Source organism: Mus pahari, chromosome 12, assembly GCF_900095145.1.
Source record: "Mus pahari chromosome 12, PAHARI_EIJ_v1.1, whole genome shotgun sequence".
Taxonomy (NCBI): domain Eukaryota; kingdom Metazoa; phylum Chordata; class Mammalia; order Rodentia; family Muridae; genus Mus; species Mus pahari.
In genome coordinates this window covers 20,197,475-20,216,557 of record NC_034601.1, presented here as the reverse complement: position 1 = coordinate 20,216,557, position 19,083 = coordinate 20,197,475, and the positions used below count along the sequence as shown (strand labels likewise).

At 41.0% G+C, this 19,083-nt stretch overlaps 1 protein-coding gene and 1 non-coding gene across 8 annotated transcripts in view; both read right to left on the bottom strand.

The window, feature by feature from the left end:
• Window positions 1-19,083, bottom strand: part of Lpp (LIM domain containing preferred translocation partner in lipoma) — a 599,010-nt gene that overhangs the window by 98,437 nt on the left and 481,490 nt on the right. The gene's annotated exons all lie outside the window — the stretch shown is intronic.
• LOC115065125 lies at window positions 5,341-5,472 on the bottom strand. Its single transcript, XR_003844928.1, has one exon. It is a non-coding gene; the product is annotated as a small nucleolar RNA SNORA17 (small nucleolar RNA).

Genomic DNA, 19,083 nt, shown 5'->3' with positions numbered 1-19,083 from the left:
GAGAGAGAGAGAGAGAGAGAGAGAGAGAGAGAGAGAGAGAGAGAGAGAGAGAATTAGATTTTAAAGAACATATTAACATTTAACAGTAACAGACCATGATCTAGCATAAAATTTTAGGAGTAGGTATGGCTCAGTGATAGAGCATTTGCTTAATATATACTAGGATCATGTGTTCAAACTACAGGACCAGAAGGAAAGAAAGTAAATAATGGGCCGGGTGTATATTACTCTGAGTGGCAGCCTCTGTAACCCAATACCCTGGGATCGTAAGGGCCATAGTCACCTTGACTCCTTATAGTTCAAGCCTACTAGGTGGAAACAAGACCCTACTCGACAACCATAGGCAACTAGGAACATCAACAAGGACCTGCAATCTTTTGCAGGTCATAGACCTAGCTTCATGAATTGCCAACATTTTCTGAGGCTCTTGTATTAATTCATTTCTAATTCATGGTACCCTTACATGGGCATACTACCATTATTCTTACTCTAAAGAGGAGGAAAGTAAGTTGCAGAAAATATTTAACTAACTTCATGCCTAAACATCCTGGCATGAAGTGTCTATTCCAACCCCACAGCTGCACTGCCTGTTCATCAGTGCAGATCTGGTATTATGGAGCATTACGGAATGACTTCTCATTGAAGAAGGCTTTCAGCACCCCGTCACATTGGACTGACAGCCACTTCACACTCAAAACTGGGAGGGGTAAATGTTTCAATAAGTGAGAGAAGAGGTAAATATATTTCTCTCAGATTGCATGTGGTCCTGTAAATGTTCCTTTGTATTCTTTTGCAGGATTGGAGCATATCTTAAAAAACTAACTAACTAACTTGAAACACGGAGAAAAAAAGTTTAAGTCTTAAAAAATGGACTGTGTCTGCTATAGCTATATTAATGTGAAATTTCAGGCTGTCTTTTTGATATTTAATACAATTGTGATATTTGTAATATTGTTTATAGTTGCTTTTATCATTAGACATATAGTTAGAAATGCTCCTTTAAATTCATATAGTTTTCTGGTTAGAATAAAAAAATTAATTTTTTCATTTGTTACCCTTTTTGTAATTAGGCTGAAAACAATACCACATCTCCAAACTTAACTGGCTTACTATCAAACCAAGTACGCTCTGTTTGAAAAATGATGCCATACCTCTGAGAATTTTATGCCAACAAATGACATTTCACTGTAGAAAACACACTGAGGGTTGCGGAAAATAGATTAAACCATGTGAACATTATTACAAATCCACTGGATTCGAATGAGAAGTATAATTTTATATTATAAATTCAATATTTCAACACACTTATTCTTCTATATTAACTTTCCCCTTTGTATAAGTCAGAAAGGACCACTTAACAGGATGTCAGGAAGCACAAGGTATCTAAGAGACATACTCTGGCAAGATAAGGATGGGGTCATGAGAGGGGCACAGTGGCTGGCTAGGCAGCAGTAGCAGCTGTTTTAGTTTTGTTCAAGGTGAAGTACATGGATGTATATCCTGTGCCTATAAGGCATCTGGAGAACTAGACAGCTCTCCCAGGTATGGAACATCTTCAATCACCAGCCTACAGTGAAAGCCTGCTCCAGAAAGAAAAATTTTAGTTTCCCATCTCCTTCACAGCTGCTCCAAGGGTCTGCTCTTTGTCCAGTACTTCAGTGTGCTTTTGTGTGACAAGAAGAAGTGGACGAGTCACCGCCAGTGCTTCTCACCATGATTGAGGAACTTCCCGTGTCCAACAGTCCAAGACACCATGTGTGGCACATTGCAGAGGAAAGTGCTATGGAAATATGCAAGGGAAATCACATCTAAAACACCTCTGCAAGGGTTTCTCCAGGAAAGGCAATTGAGTTTGACCTTAAAGAATGGAATTTTGACAGGCAGAGTAGGGAGGCAGAAAAATGCTGTTCCCCCCCCAAAAGAAAGAATGAACATCTGTGGCTTACTGGATGCAAACCACTGTAGAGCCTGGTGGTGGCTCAACAAGCATCTGTGTGCTCGCCACAGAAGCAGATGGCCTCCATTTTCAGAAATAATTCTCTATTTATGTCTGTAGAATACTCTTCCAGAGTAGGTTGGACTAATGTGCTGGACCCGGACCCGGGCCTGACCAGTTTTGTTACCTCCTTTAAATTTTTCCTATTCTTGGGATAAATGAGGGACACCAGCCTCAAGGGCAGCCAGTCTGACACCTTACAATTCACAATCAGAAAAAAAAAAAAAAAAAGCAAAACAAAAAAAAAAAACCAAACAAACCCCAAAACAGCAAAGAACAAAAGTTAAAAATAGGTCTACAAACCAGCAACAGAAAAAAGGTGCCCAAATGCTCCCCGTTACATTAACAAGAGTATATAAACTATTCCCCGGGGAGGGCATTCAGAACGCAGAGCAAGCAACTCAGGCAGAGGGTAGCTTTGCTCTTAGAGGGACTCAGATAACACATTAGTCAAAAGCATACCACAACCTCAATGCCTGTCATCTAGACAAGATTCTCAGTGCCTTAAGCAGAAAGGCCAGAGGAATGTAGGCAGGCCTCTAGGCACCAGGGCACGAAGGAAGCACAGTTGACTAGGCAGCAGGAAGCAAGGGGCTCTGGCACAGGACCAGCATTCAGAGTGTCTAAGCAATGAATGCTTAGCAAATCAAATAACTCAGGAGCAGAGGACCAGAAAGCCGACACACATACCAAAAGATTTCATGTTACTACTGTCTGTGGCCAGCCTTGGGTCCTGTGCATCTCTCTTCTCTTTCCTGCATGTAACAATGTCCTTAACGTTAATGAGACCAACTACATAAATCAGGTTTCCTTTATCCTGGGAAACTACAAGGGCTTCCTCAATGTACTGAAACCTGTGGTTGTCCGTACTAGTACTATACATTCAAATGCCTTATGGATGTCTTAATAGTTGAGCTAAGCCTGAATAGCCAGACTGAATTCCAAATGCATGATAGGCGAGATGTAAGGAGAGACTGGCAGTCTAGGAAAACCAATAGGCTAAACAAGTACAGGATATGAGCTTCCAGAGGTATTTCCATGTTTGCTTGCTGTTCGTATTTGCTCACAAAAGTTATTTTAAAATATCTTCCCAGTAATAACTGCATGCAAAAGGCATATTCAAGCAAGTCTATAAGGACATGGTCAGTACCTCAAGCTCTGCTATCCCTCCCTTTGTGGTCCTTTTCCTCTCTTATCAGTCCTTTGCTTTTTTTGCTGGCTAGTTCTATGCCAACTTGACACATGGTACAGTCATCTGAGAGGAGGGAGCCTCGACTGAGAAAATTCCCTCATGAGACCATGCTATAGGCAAGCCCATGGAGCGTTTTCTTAATCAGTGATTGATGGAGGAGGTTACCACCCACTACGGGTAGTGTGCCATCCCTGGGTTGGTGATCCCGAGTTTTCTAAAAGAGCAGGCTGAGGAAGCCATGGAAAACCAGCCAGAGAGCAGCATCCCTCCATGGCCTCTGTATCGTCAGCTGAATCCAGGTTCCTGTCTTCCTGTGCTTGAGTTCTTACCCTGACTTTCTTCAATGACAAACTGTGATATGGATGTGTAAGCAATATAAATCATTGTTTTATCACAGAAATAATAACCCTAAGACAACTATCCTAGGCAGTTTTTCTATTTTACCTGTGTATATGCATACATATATCATATATATGTATGTATGTATATGTATGTATACATAAAATCTAAGACCCATAAGTAAAAAATAACTTGCAGTATTTGTCTTTCTAAGAATTAATTAGCTTGATAAGATTATCTCCAGTTGCAGGCAGTTTCCTACAAATGATATTCCTTCCATTATTCTTCTGTCTTTGCTTTTAAGCTGAAACACAGGCCATACAGGAATGCAGTTTAGCAGCTTACTCCCCATAGCTTGCTCAGCTTGTTTTCTTTTTAACTTAAAAATAATTGTTAAATAATTTTTATGTTTTAATTAAAATATAATTATCCCACTTCCTGTATCCCTTTCCTGTCTCCATTTCTTCCCCATGCCTACCATACAAATTGATATACTCTTTCTCTATTAGTTACACAACACCCCCCACACACACACACCACACACCCACACATACACACACACCACAGACCCACACACACCCCCACACCCCCACACACATCACACACACACACACCACACCCACACACACCACACACACACACCCCCCACACACCCCCCCCCCCCCCCCCACACACACCACCTTCTATCCATTTTTGTTCAGGTGTATGTGGAGCCAGGGCAGACAGACCGCTTTGTACTGGATAACCAACGGGGCCGTCCTAGGAGAGGACGGTTCTCTCACGCTCAGAAGTCATTATGTAACAAGTAGGACTCTTCACTCTCCTACATGAGCATGTTTCCCGATATTGTCATGGTTCCAATTTTATTTATTCTTAATTAGTTTATTTTTATGTGCCTAGGTGTTTGGTATACACGCATGTCTGTGTACAATGTGTGCTTGGTGCCTGAGGAGACCCGAAGAGGGTTGTTACAGGCAGTTGCATATATCACACCGTGTGGATGCTGGAAATCAAACTTGGGTTTTTTGGAAGATCAGGCAGTGCTCGGAATCCCCAAGCCATCTTTCCACCCCCAACTTTATTCCTCCTTCATTGGTGGGCATCTAGGCTGGATACTTAAATACATTACTGTGAATACTGCTACCATAATCACCAATGTATAAGTATCCATGTGATATGCTGCCTTGCAGTCTTTGGGGTAAACTGCAAATAGTACCACCATCACTAAGCAAGCATCTCTGTGATGTATGCAGTCTTTGAGCTAAGTGCCCACAAGCGAAAGAGCTTGATCATCTGGCAGACATATTTTTAGTCTGAGGAACTATGGTACACATTTTCAGAATGGCTGAACTAGGTTACATTCTTATTTGCATTGCATAAAATCTCATTTGTGTTCACATCTTCTCCAGCACTCATTGTTATTTGTTTTCTTTTTTTGTCCTTTAAAAAAACATTTTTATTGTTTTTTCTTTTTGTAAATTTTACATCATACACCCTAGTCCCATTACACCTGCCCTCCACCCTTGAAACCTCCTTGCCAGCAGAGAAAAGGAAATCCTGTTGTGAAAGCTGTAGTGTGTCCCACAGCATACCCTTTTGTCTGCACTGTTTTGCTTGTACATGTTCCTTGCAATGACTTGTTGGTCTGATACAAGGCTTCGGGTTTCTGCTAGTCTATCAATACTGGAACCTCACTGGGGCCCTCAGTCTCAGCCAGGGTTCTTCCAGTCTCTGGCTTGCTCTCAAACCTGGGAGCTGCTGGGGCCTGCAAGCCTCCAGACTGGTGGTCATTCCAGGCCCACTTCTTTCAGGGAATATTAAGCTACTAATCATTCAGATGTTTATAGGTCAGAGCACTGAGCACAGACATAGCCTCTCTCCTCTCTGCCACCTACTGATGCACATGTGACACAGCAGCCACACCCACAATGCTTCTAGGGGCAGTGCTATTTGTTTTCTCAATGACTGCCATTCTGACAGGGATAAAATGGAATATCAAGGGAGTTTTAATTTGAATTTCTAGGATGACTAGTGATGGTGAACATTTTTCCACATGTATTGGGTATTTATGTATTTTAAACTGTTCATTTCCTTAGCTTAGTTATTGTCATTTGATTTCTTATTATTTAGCTTTTTTTGAGTTGGCTGTGTTCTCCCTGATAGTAATCTTCTGTCAGATGTATATAGCTCCATCAGTATATTTAAGAAAAGGTGGCATGGACAGACTGCATTCTTAAGTCTGGAGATCAGAACTGAAACTGTAATGCCTGCCTGGGTAGTTGGCTTTAGAGTCTATCCACCTATTAACTTTGGAAATATAAATTCCTAAAGACATCTGGCCTGATAGAATGTTCATGAAACATAGAATACACTTACTGAAAGTATTATCCTGCCTTTTGGCCAATGCAAATTTCTTCTCAAGCTAATTTCTACACAGTATTGTTTAGTACCTCTTTTAACTCTGAAGCCATCCATATTAGCTTTCATTTCATGGTTGATCTGTTAACAGAAAAATTGATGTTAAGTATAGCAGCAACCACTACTAGAACATCTACTTTTGAGATATGGTTGAATTTATTCCATGATTTCTATCATGAAAATCTCTCTTACCTTTACCTCTACTAAGGTTAAACCAGCTGACTTACTTTTAGATTTGTGGTAGAAAATATTCTAGTTTATTCTGGTTATTTCAGGGAAAGCCTAGCCCTGAGGTGACCTGTAGGGACATGTCTCTGAAGGTATTGTATATTGGCACCATAACAGCATTATTTACCCAGGACATCAGCAAGTGGTCCTTACATTAATATAGTGTCTTGCATCTTCAGAAACTTTCTTACACACTGATACATTAGAACCTTCAATAATCTTGCATGGCAAAATACCAAGAGCCACCCTCAGTTCAACAATAAAAAAGCTGAAATGCCTGAAATTGCAGTGACATATGGAATGAGCTATGTGTTCAATGTGGGATAGAAGACCATTTTAACTCATTTCTAGCAATCAACTAAGCCAAAAGAATATTCTGCAAATGAGCTAGAACCCATGTATGTGATCTTTAATAAACATATTGACATGAACAAGATGAACAGGAACACTCTTTACAAATGGAAAACCAGGACTCAGCTTGTTACAGGGAATTAGGTTTTCTCAAATGTCCTTTTTACCCCCTGTTTCACAAAAGGAAACAAGTACTTACAGGTCCTCCAAATCTCTCTCCTCTCTCTCTCTCTCTCTCTCTCTCTCTCTCTCTCTCTCTCTCTCTCTCTCTCTCTCACACACACACACACACACACACACACTTACTTTGTCAAACCAGCTTACCGATTCATTTCCTTTAAAGCTGTTTTCCATATTACCCCCTTTTAATCTTAGACTTTTATGTTTTATGTATTGATTGTGTTCAATCTAAACCTCAGATGTAGCCAATGTGATCATATTAAAGGTAGAGCCTTGAAGAGATTGTAAAGTCACAAGGGCATCTCCCTCCAGGATTTAAAAAGGCCTCTATAAAGAGGTTTCATGCAGCACACCACTGTGTAACAGCATACTAACAAGTTACCATCCTTGAAGCACACAGGGGCCTTCATGAGTCAGCAGAGCCCTGCCAGGATCCTGACATTGTGAATTCCATCCTTTAGACCAAGAAAGAAATCTCTGCTCTCTACAAATTATATAGTATCAGTTATTATGCCATACAGCATAAGGCAGACTATAACAATGTATGGCCACTAAAAGAGTTCTGTCTTACAGTACCTGCTCTAGGGGGGGAAGGCAGAAATACTTAAAGAGATGGAAATGCATTTATAATCTTTTGAATTTCTGTTTCACAGGGAACTTTAAGTTAGATAACCTTCCCTGTTATCCAATGAGCCGGTACAGGAATAACCTTGTGAATGAGTTGAGAAATAGGTAACAAAACTGAACTTTGAGTTGTGAGACAGTGAGCTATGAGTCATCTAATGACCCTTACATACATGGCTGGGACCAGTGGCAGGTGACAGTTTCAATTGGCACTATCTTCACAGGAAGCCAATTAGTTCTTTTGTCTATTTAGAGCTCAAATGCCCAGAATGCGCTATTGGGGGGATTCAGAACAGCCCAGAAAGTGAAGAGCATTGATTATTTTATTCAATGTTATTATTCATAATATAAAATGAAGGTCAACAGACAGGCTGTGACTTGAGTAAGATCCCATAGAAAGCCAACAGCAGAGCCAGGCTCTAAATTGAGGCCCTTGGGGATTCAAACATGATACTCTTTCGGGCTGTGCATACAATTTCCCAAATGTGCTACATCATATAGTATTATCTCTGTACTAGCAGGTGAAATTTCCTGAGCTTACGCATTTTCTCCCTATGATGAAACATTGCTTTGTGAAAAGAAAAAATAAGAAAGCCTGGGACACGGCTTAGTTTACAAGGATGACTTCAGAACAAGCTAAACTCTGAGCTGTCTAAGCCGGTATGATCACCTCCTTTCAGTCTGAAACAGTTTGAAACATTGCAGACTTATCTGTTGTTTCCTGAAAATATGGTAGCAAGATGAGCGGCAAGTCTGAGTGAAGAACACAGGTTCCAGGCCCTGTGTGGTCACAGCCAGTGTGGATGCACTGTTTTAAACCATGTTGTTAAATAGAATACTCACTCCATGGGAGGATTCCCATTTTGCATTTTCTCTTAAATGAACATAAAGTAGGAGGAGTAATTGCAACTTTCTGGACAGAAGAATTGGGTTTTGATCTAGATACATATGACCTGTGACCTTAGGCAAGCTACTTCACTATATAATTTAGGAATAGCAACCTTAGTATGAAATACCAGAAGGTCGTATGGAAAAGGGTCTCCCCTGCTCTGAATTTCTATATGATATACACATAGACATACACACCTACATATACCATAAAAGATTAATTCCTCTAACATATATATGGAAATGGAACATATACGCAAAACAGTAAAATTGACGTATGTCTCCATGCTGTAAGAAATTACTAGACGAAAACCACTGACTAAGATGCAGGTAGGATGTGAGTGGATGGATTTTGAAGTGAGTACCTTTAAACACTAGCAATGCCATTTATACTCTGAGTGTAGTGGGTAGGTGAATGTCCGGCATAGCTGACATACGCTGATCACCTTAGAACTCAGAGACCCATGGGGATGGAGTCTCAGCACCTCCATCCTTTCTCCTCATGCATCTCTGTAACAGCCTCTCTGCTGAACTGCCATCTGCATCTGATTCCATCTCCAGCACTTGCTTAGCAACACTGAGCTCTCCAAGTGCTGAAGTGACGTCTAGGGAACAGTTATTAATATCCGTATGTATGCACACAGTATGTGAAAATATGCAGGATTCAAAGCGATTAGTGCATTACTTGGAGGTAATGCTTCCCACGGGGACTGAGCTCCTGGAGAAAGCTCCCCCTGCTGTGACTGCCTGCCATACCCACTATCACTCACTAGAACATTTGGGATAAAAATGGTGTCAATTTTAAGGAAACACACTTCTCGATTTCTTTGTTAACATCTGAATAAAACATGAGAAGGTTTCTGCTTTCCTCTTCCTCTCCTTCATTCAGAGAAAAAGTCCCTTCACAACCTTACTTTGTGTGTGAGAGGAAATGGTTGTCCTTTGCCACCTTCAGACTGGCAGAATTACTTGGTTACAAATATTAAAGCTTACAATCTATTCTAATGAACTCTGGTGACACTCATATCTTCTAAGCTACAGACAAAGGCTTTGTAAAAGAAAACAGGAAGAAACTGTCAGAGTTGATCAGCCTGAAAGAGCATTAGAGACACCTGCAGAAGAAAGCATACAATTCTATAGGAGGGGCACGGCTGGGCCAGAAGGAACACTTTCTGGACCATGTGAGACCCTGGGAAAAGGAAAATTTCCTAGGAGTCACAGATGGAGGCTGGTTACATCCTCTCTGCAGTGTGTTCTGTTGCTGTGGTCAACATGTGACCAAGAGGCATTTGGGGAGGAGAGGTCTTATCTCTAGGCTTGTAGTTTACTATCATCAAAGGAAGCCAAGGCAAAAACTCAATACAGGACCTTAATGCAGAAGCTGACTTCAGGCTTATCCACAGGAACCTCCCTAAAATACCTTTTGTCATCTCCACACAAACTTACACATGCATTTCTGAGAAGAGGAAATCTCGGTGGAGGGACCATCTCCACCAGATTTGCCTGTGTGCATATCTATGGGGCATTCTCTTGATTAATGACTGATGCTAGAGGACCCGGCACACCATGGGCAGCGCCATCCTTGGGCAAGTGGGCCTGGTGGGTATAAGAAAAGGAGCTGAGCAAGCTAGTGAAAAGCATTCCCACACGTTGTTTCTGCTTCAAGTTCCTGTCCTGGCAAGCCAGTGAGCAGCAATCCTCTCTGGTTTAGCTTTCAGCTCCTGTCTGGACTTTGTATGCTGTGGCTAAAAGCATGCACTCCTATGCCTTGCCAGCTACCTTTCTTATACAGCCGAGGCACACTCTTCTTACAGATGGTACATCCTGCAGCCTCTAACTCGCCCTCCCCCAAAGGAATCGGGAGTTTTTCCTAAGGACTCCTTCAGACTTTAGTTTTCCACCCCAAGATACATTTTGTAAGACAAGTACATAAAATGAATCAAGGCTGAATCAAGGTGTGGAGAAAATCACTTAGTGGACATTTCTGCATAGCCTTTCAAAATATTATGAAAGTGGGAGTGGGTGGGTTGGGGAGCAGGCAGGGGAAGGGTATAGGGAAATTTTGGGATAGCATTTGAAATGCAAATGAAGAAAATATCTAATAAAAAATTTTGGAAATGGCCATATTCTCCTGCTGTCTGTGGAACATTTCTGAGCAATCTCTCTTGTACTGAAGTTGTTCCCTATTTAGGCTATCATATTCAGTAAACACAGCTAATTTTATAAGATGAGTAATACCCATGTGCCTAATAACGAGAGACAAGTCAAAGGTCCTCCCTTATTGAGCTTATATGAAGCTCAGAAACCACGTAAAGCCATAAAACTAAACAGAAACTAGTAATATTTTCTTGTATCGCTATGTGATCCTATTTGAAGTCCATCTTAAGCAAGAGATACACAGAGGGAGTGCAAAGTCAAAGGTCTTTAGTGGCTGTTTGGACCATCAACACAGCTTGGCTCCACCAACATTCTACTGAGTTCAAAGTGGAGACAGTTACAACAAATACAGCTTGCTTTATTTCTGAAACAAACTGTGCACATATTTGCGGCCACCCCACTAATTAACCTGGTGATTGCTCCTTTCATGTCCTCCGTGGTTTTCTCCCCCTAGTTACCACATGTTGGGGTTATGTTTTGCCATCTGGGAGACATTCAAACTGTTCTCTTATAGGCACCAGGGAGAAGATGGTACAAATGATTAAGAGACTGGAGAGTCTGACTTTGTAGAAAGATTAAAAGAGCTATATATGTAACACACCGGGGCTGGAGGATGACTAAGGGGTGCCATGATGACAGCTATAAATATCCGCAAGGTGTAAACACTAAGGAATAATTTAGCTTGTGGCAGGTGGTACAACTAGGAGGGATGGTGCCTCGGAGAAGAGAGAGATTTATTAAAGAGTAACTTAGGCACTTCAGAGGTTCCCCATGGGATATGCTGGAGGGAAACCTGAAGAGCAGTTTCAGGAACAAGGAGGTAGGAATCGGAGACATGGGCTGGCCAAACTCCCATGGAGTAAATTAGTACCTGATCAATGTAGATGGAACAGGTAACACAGAATGTAAACATCCACATAAACAAGTGTCAAGTGGTTACTGCACAGAGCAGGCATTGAAACTCACGAAGAAGAGAAAGATGAATGGGACCTGGCCTTTGCCTTCTCTAGAACTCATGGGCACACAGTTGTGACATAACATATAGGACCAATCAGGTCAGATTTAGAAGGGAAAGAGTGGACCCAGGCTTTGAAAACTAAGTGGGGAATTCTGTATAAGGGGAAAGATGGAAGACACACAGTCATGGAGCAAGTGAGAACATTGGCAGTCTGGACCTACTGACCAGTGAGGAGGGAGGAACCAGGCTGCAGCCATGGGCCCAAGGCAGGCCTAGGAGGGTTTCTACAGAAGACCAACCAATAAAACACTGCCATGTAACCAAGTAGATATACGTCTTAGGCCTTAAACATACATGCCGATATGCATGTTATAATAACATCTCTAGATAAAAGTGGAGGAAGGGCACAGAGGAGCAGAGAGGGTGATAAAAGAGTTTACAAGCCACTGTGAATATTCCTGCAAAGGGAGGAAACAGTAGTACAAGAGAAATCATGCTTTTGAGCCTTTTCTCTACCTACTTACCAGGTAAGCCTTATCTTTAATCTGCAGGCAAAGACAGGGAAGCTCTGAAAAGTTAAATCTCATTAACTATCACACAACAAATATTGGTATTCTGTCTAAACTCCACCCCCACAGTTAGCTGGCAAGAGCCAGGTATGCTCCTCCCCATAGTTACCTGGCAACAGCCAGGTAGCTGGCTCCCTATAAAAGGGGCTGCTTGTCCATCCCTCTCACTTTTCCTCCTGCCTCTCTCCCTTGCCTCTTGCCCCCTGTTCCCCCTCTCTCCCCATTCCCTTCCCCCCTCTCTCCATGTGGTCATGGCTGGCCTCTACTTCTCTAGTTTCTCCTTTTCTCTGCCTTTCTCTGCCTCTACTACCCTCTTAACTCCCCTCCCCATGCCCTGAATAAACTCTATTCTACACTATACAGTCATGTGGCTGGTCTCTCAGGAGGAAGGGATGCCTTGGCATGGGCCAGATGAGGCACCCCCTTCACCCACACCTCACCACACCCCTTTAGAACATACATTAATACTGCTTGATCTTTTTATGATCACAACAACAAATACAAGCAGAGCCAACACTTGCTCATTTGTTACTCAGTGCTAAAAACCATGCTGTCTATTATGCCTGGCTATAAAGTATGGTACCAGCAGTTGGCAGCATGGTTGGGGAAGAGGGGATGATTCCAAAAGTGTTTCAAAATACACAGAATAAAGGAACAGACTAAATGGGCAAAGAGGAAAGAGTGGAGGACAGCTTTCACATTCCCACTGTGGACATAGTTTGTGGGGACTGTAGAGGTTAGTTTAATAAGGGCCCTCACATGTACATTTATTTATGTGCCTTTAAATGAAAGTACATGGCTTTAAATGTGGTGTGTGTGTGTGTGTGTGTGTGTGTGTGTGTGTGTGTGTGTGTGTGTAGGTAGGTAGGTAGGTAGGTAGCTGCACTGGTGAATATTCATGACCTGTGTAGCTTTGTTGTGCATGGTGGTAGTACAGTAGTTGTAAGTAAAACATAAAAACTCACCATGAAGAACAATATTGGAGAGAAAAAGCAAGTTTTATATCTTCCAGGCCCCAGTAGTATGCAAATCCTACCCCAGTAGTTAGCAAATGTTAAACGTTAAGGAGATAATAGTCACATACACACACACACACACACACCAAACCAAAGACTGGCCTGACCAGATTCAAACAGAAACCTGGTTATCAAAACCTCTTAGATACCCACATGAGCCTACAGCAAGATGGGAATCTAGTTACTTGCCATCTAGTAGATGCACTTATGTCTTGTGACCAGATCTCTGTCAGGTACTATTCAGAAGGAAAGACTTACAGGCACTGAGAGATGCTCAGCAGAGTGGTCAGGACTGCTACAGGGAGGATGCTGCCCCAAGGAAAGCTATGGGCAAGAGTCTCTTCTAGCTTTGGAATTCTCATGACAAAGCCCCCCTACTGTGTGCTTTAGTGGCTGGTTCTCAGAGAGGTAGGGGTGAGTTGTGCCATGCCTTTTACCTAACAAAATTCACCTGCAAACACAGGACTAGGGGGTGGGCTAATGCTCTTCTGGTCTGTATATCTGCAGTTTCCCCTTTGCAGACCTAATCAAATCAATTCTGACTCAGAAAAAAGAAGAACACAGACTCCATTTCCACTCAAAGGCTTCTTTAGCTATCTGCCTTTTACAGGACATAATCAACTGATGCTCCCTGCCTGATTCACTAGAAGCACTACATCTGATCCCAAATCTGTCCATGTCAGTTGAAGTTACTATTGCAATGATCAAAAGAGTGAAATCAGAGAGAAAGAGAGAGACAGAGAGGGAGAGAGAGAGGGAGTGAGGAAGGAAGGAAGGAAGGGAGGGAGGGAGGGAGGGAGGGAGGGAGAGAGAGGGAGGAAAAGAGAGAAAGAATGGGTCAGATTCTTAAAATCTAAGTAGAATGCACTGGGAAAGTTTCATCGGGATATTTTACTTAGGTAAATAAGGTTTAATCAGGCATGTGCACACAAACTTTAAATATTAAGGGGAAGAGCATAAACAGGCCAAGCTCATAATCCTTAACGGAAGTCTCTAAGTTCTTATTGTTTCTATAGAAGCCCAAAAAGGTGTGCAGAAATGAGGAAACTATGCAGTATGTATGGTTCACTAACCCTCACTTAAGCATAATTCAGTCTAACAACAAAACAAAACAACAAAAAAAATTGTAGAAATGTGCTTCATGGTGTTTATTTCAATACACTAAAATGTAAAATATTATTTCTGTGTCCGCATGTGTGCCTTCTTGAATGTGTGTGTACTGTGTACATGCAGATGCTCCCAGAAGTCAAAAGAGGGTATGGGATCCCCTGGAACTGGAATTAGGAGGCTGTGAATACCTCAGTGTGGGTATTAGGAACCATGTCTTGGTTCTAAGAGGAGCAAGTCTTCTCAGTTGCTAAGTCACACTATACTTTTGAATATTCTGTACATGTAATAACCAAGGCCATTTTAAGTAAATGTTTTGATTATTTTTAATAAGTGAAAAAGCTATAGTTAACACCATGACCAAGCCAGAACTATCACCCATGTTTTTCTCTTGACATTCCTCCCTACCCTCAGCAAGCCAGTCTTCTTTCACATTTTACCAGCTCATTTCCCTATGTGTCCATTTTACTGTGTGAAGATGATGCAATTTGTCCTTTCACCTACAGATGGAGTCTTGGGCCACTGCCAATTTTGACTACTACAAATAAAGCTGACATCAACCTCTATGGTCAAGTCTGTGTGAAAACAGGGGTTTTGTTTGCTTTAGGCCAACATGTTGGAGAAAAGCTTGTTATGTTTACTGTGTGTTTAATTTTTAAAGACACTGCTGAGATCTTTTAAAAGTATCCATTGTACTGTCCTGTCCTCAGCAGTTCAGGAGAATCTCAGCCACTTCACATCCCAGCCTGCACCGGGGACATGGCAGAGCTTCGAATCTCTTCCATTTGAATTTGTTCCTAACTCACATAAGGGGACACTTTAGGAAGTTGCTTCTCTGAGACCACAGATGCCAAGCATATTTTTAGTTGATGACTTTCTCCAGAAAAGTATCTGTTTAAACCTTTTTGCCCCCTTTTGTTTTTTGTTTTGATTGAGTCAGAAAGCTGCTTTCTGTATTCTGGACACATATCACTGTGGATACATGGCTGGGTGTTTCACATTTCAATGGTTTCTTCTGAGATCAGGTTTTAGAATTTTCTGATTTTCCCTTTTTGAGGACAGGGTCTTGTCTCAAGCCCTGGCTGGTATGGATGTAAATTTTAGTTCTTGTCAAGAGTTTCCATGTCCCGGACCTACAAGCTTTTAGAAAGTTGATGAAACTGAATTTATCTTTCCATAGATTTATTTGGGTATATCCTATATTAAATCTTTGACTACCCTAATTTCATAAGAACTTTCTGCGAGTTTTTTTTTTCATAAACTTTATAATTTTGGCTTTTATATCTAGCTTTTGCTCCAAAATATACGTAAGACTTCTATAGTTTAAAATAAAAAAAGTCACTGAGCAAAACGAAAGAACACTTACATCAAGGAACAGATACATCATGTTCATGGTTTGGAAGTCCTTTTAAGGAGTCAATGTTTCTCATTTGAATTATGAGTAATCCTGTGGGCTTTATCAATATGAATTGACAAGTCACTTCTAGAATGCAAAAGGATGCAGAACAGTCCAACCAATTGACAATAACAGAGGTGGAAGATATTTCGCTCTCATCCTCTATCTACACTAAAAAGAAACTGGGACACAGAGATGCTGTGTTGCTCAGGCTGGAACTGAACTTGTAACATTGTTGCCATAGCCTCTAAAATAGCTGAGACACATACCAGCATATTAAACTTGCTGAAGGATGTAAACTGTTTGAAAGCAAGATTTGCTGTAAGGTACCATAACTGAGGCACAGGATAGACTGGCACAGACATGTAAAAGTTTCAAACTTGGCAGGTTGAAATGCCTTTAGTTCCAGTAACTGGGAGGCAAAGCCAGTTGGATCTCCATGAGTTTGAGGCCAGCCTAATTGTCACAGTAAATTCTAGACCAGCAAGGGCTACACAGCGAAACCCCGTGTCAAACAGATGAAAAATAACAAAACGAAAAACACATTTGGGGCTGGAGAGATGTCTCAGTGTCTAATAGCACTTGTTGCTATTCCAAGAAGACCTGTGTTCATTCCTAGGAAACACATGGCAGCTAACAACTGATTATAACTTTGGTTACAGGGGATCTGATGTCCTCTTCTGGTCTCTGTAGCCACTAGGCACACACAAGGTGCACACTTTTATAGTATTTGCGTGTGTGTACATGTCTCATATTTAATTATGTAATACTTCTTTCCAGAAAGGCATCTGTGTATCTCTTATAAGACTTGTGTTTTTGTCTCATATCTGCTTATTTCCTAAATATAATTTCATATGGCCATGAAAGCAAACTAGGCAGAGGAGCAGCAAACAGATTTTATATTTTATCAGTAGACCAGAGATAGTGTTTAGTTTTATATTAAACGAACACAAAACAACCCACACTTGTTTTTTGTATTTATTGGCTTAAGTTTTTTCGTATATTTTGACCGTATTCCTCCCCTCCTTTGCCCTTCTAAGGTTCTCCCCATCTCCCCCTGCCCCACACAAACAAAACCAAGCCAAACCAAAACAGCACATACACACAAAAGAAAAACAGAGTTGATTTTGTGTTGGCCATCTACTCCTGAGCATGGGTTCTGTCTTGAACAGTGACTGATAGACCCAATGACACTCTATTAGAGTGATTTTACTCTCCCAGCTGATATCAATTTCCAGTAGTTTCTTGGTTAGGATGGGACTCTGTGCTCACTCTCTGGTCTCTGTGCTGGATTTTGCATGGCTTCTGCAAGTCTTGTGTGTGCTGTCTCTCAGTGAGTTCATGTGTGCCAGGCCTATTGTGTTTGGAAGACCCTGTGTCCTAAGAGTCATCTACTACCTCTGGCTTTTAAAATCTTTCTGCCTCCTCTTCTGTATATATTCTTGAATTTGGGGTGTGGGGGGGTGTTGATAAACACATTCCGTTTAGGACTGATCCAAAATTCTCTTACTTTCTACACACTGTTGAGTTTGTATATTAATTACCGTTTATTGTAAGAAGATGGTGCAAATGAATTATTTATTCTAGCTAGCCTGTATAAGAGACATATTACCCTGGTATTTTATTTCCAAGCTGTAGGCCTGGACTGGGCAGGTTCTGTGCTATTCTCACCTGCATCCAAATCATATGCCTTGTTACTTGCTGCTTGAGAATTGCCCAGGCTCTTTCTGCTACAGTTTTTGTCCTCAGAGTACATTTTTCTATTCACATGCTCCTGGTCCATCCTGTCTACTACTCTCAGTCCTCTTTCTCTAGTTTTCCAACTAGTGGTCTCTCTAGAGACCACTCTACTTGATTCTAAGGCCTGCCTTCCTATCTTTCTGCTTAGCCATAAGCCCCAGACATTTACATTAGGAATTAAATTGGGGAGTAAGGTTCACACAACAAAGGCAGGTATAAGTGAGAATTATTCATCTGGACAGCAACTAGACCTTGGGGTTCAGAATTTAGCATGTGTATACACAGCACCATACCAACCCTAACAAGAACATTCTCTAATCAAGACTGAGTGATACACTGATTCCTTACCATAACAATATGTAATCAGAAGTTATTTTACTGTTATATTCCTTTAGCAAAATATAGTTGTAGGGTCCCCCCCCCCACAGGCCCATAACCTATCTAGTTTCACGTTCTTGGACACTTTAGTAGGGTCAGATGTAAGTTCCATTTCATGGAGTAGGCCACAAATCCAATCAGAAAGTGACTGGTTACTCCTACAACACTTGTGCCACTATTGCAGACTATACCTTGCAGGCAGGTCACTGTTGTAGGTTCCTGGGTTTGGAGTTGGGTGATGTTGCTGATTACTGCTCTTCTGGTTGCATGTAAATTACCTTCCAGTGCCATAAATACTCGGGAGGGCAGTGACTCTTTAGCTCAGACTTGGATCTCCATGTTTAGTGATGTGTTCAGCAACACCATACTATTTTTCTAGTGGTAGAACAATGCCAATCAGTTTGGAACTTATATTTACAAAAACTGAGAAGCATTTTGTTATGATGAGGTCATGTTTCATTGTTCACCCTAGAAAGCTACAAAGCCCACATCCTGCTGAGTACAGTATGCAAGTCTGTCTGATGCCAACTAGAGAACCAAAGATTTGAAGTGGTCCCTATCATGTAAGCTCAGTCTTATGTTTCATTCTTACCATTAATTATGCCTGAAATGCTTTAAGTTATGTGGTTGTAAATTATAAACACTCCTTATGAAATGGTGTTCTTCATTAATAAACAATTATAATTTATCTAACATAGTGAAAGAAAATATTCACATTGGGTTAATGTGGAAGAATAGACACACAACTAAACGTATGTTTTTGTTGTTGTTACAACTGATATAGTGTTTGATTTGAATCATTTTTTAAATGGAAAACATGACTGCAGAAGAGCATAAGATATAGTACTTCTTATAGTCCTAACCTGTAGAGAGAACACTGTTGACGGCCACATTTAATCACCGTAGTTACTATGAACAAATTGAAAAGCCCATAAGGCAATATATTCCTTGGTGCAAAAGTAGCAGTGAGTGTGTGTACTAAGCATGATGATCTGATGATGTCTGTTAGTGTATACCTGAGCCCTCATACCAAGAACCTGGTTTCTCCTACCTAACACAGGAAATAAAGTATATATGGAGATATATGGTGGCATTGGAGCCACATGGATAATAATACGATTGCTGATTTCTGAAGATTTTCATCTTGAGAAGCAAAAAAACATTAAAATTCATTTAATGCCCATAAACTGGCATTAACAACGATTAATAAATTATAGTCATAGTATAGTTTCAGCCATGAAATATAACATGCTTAAGAGTTGAGATGGCTCTAGAATGAAATGCTATCAGTAAAACATTCTTACTAACACATAAGCAGTCCAGTTCTACCTTTTGTAGGAAATAAGGATGAGTTTGGTACACCTGAAGAAGCCATGGCAAGAAGACCACAGCACTGATACACAGGTAGAGCAGATCTACTGTGCCTTTTCAAAGTACATAAAAAGAAGAACATAAAAGAAGCCTACAGAACTCCAAATAGGCTGGACCAGAAAAGAAATTCCGCCCGACACATAATAGTCAGAACAACAAACGTACTACATAAAGA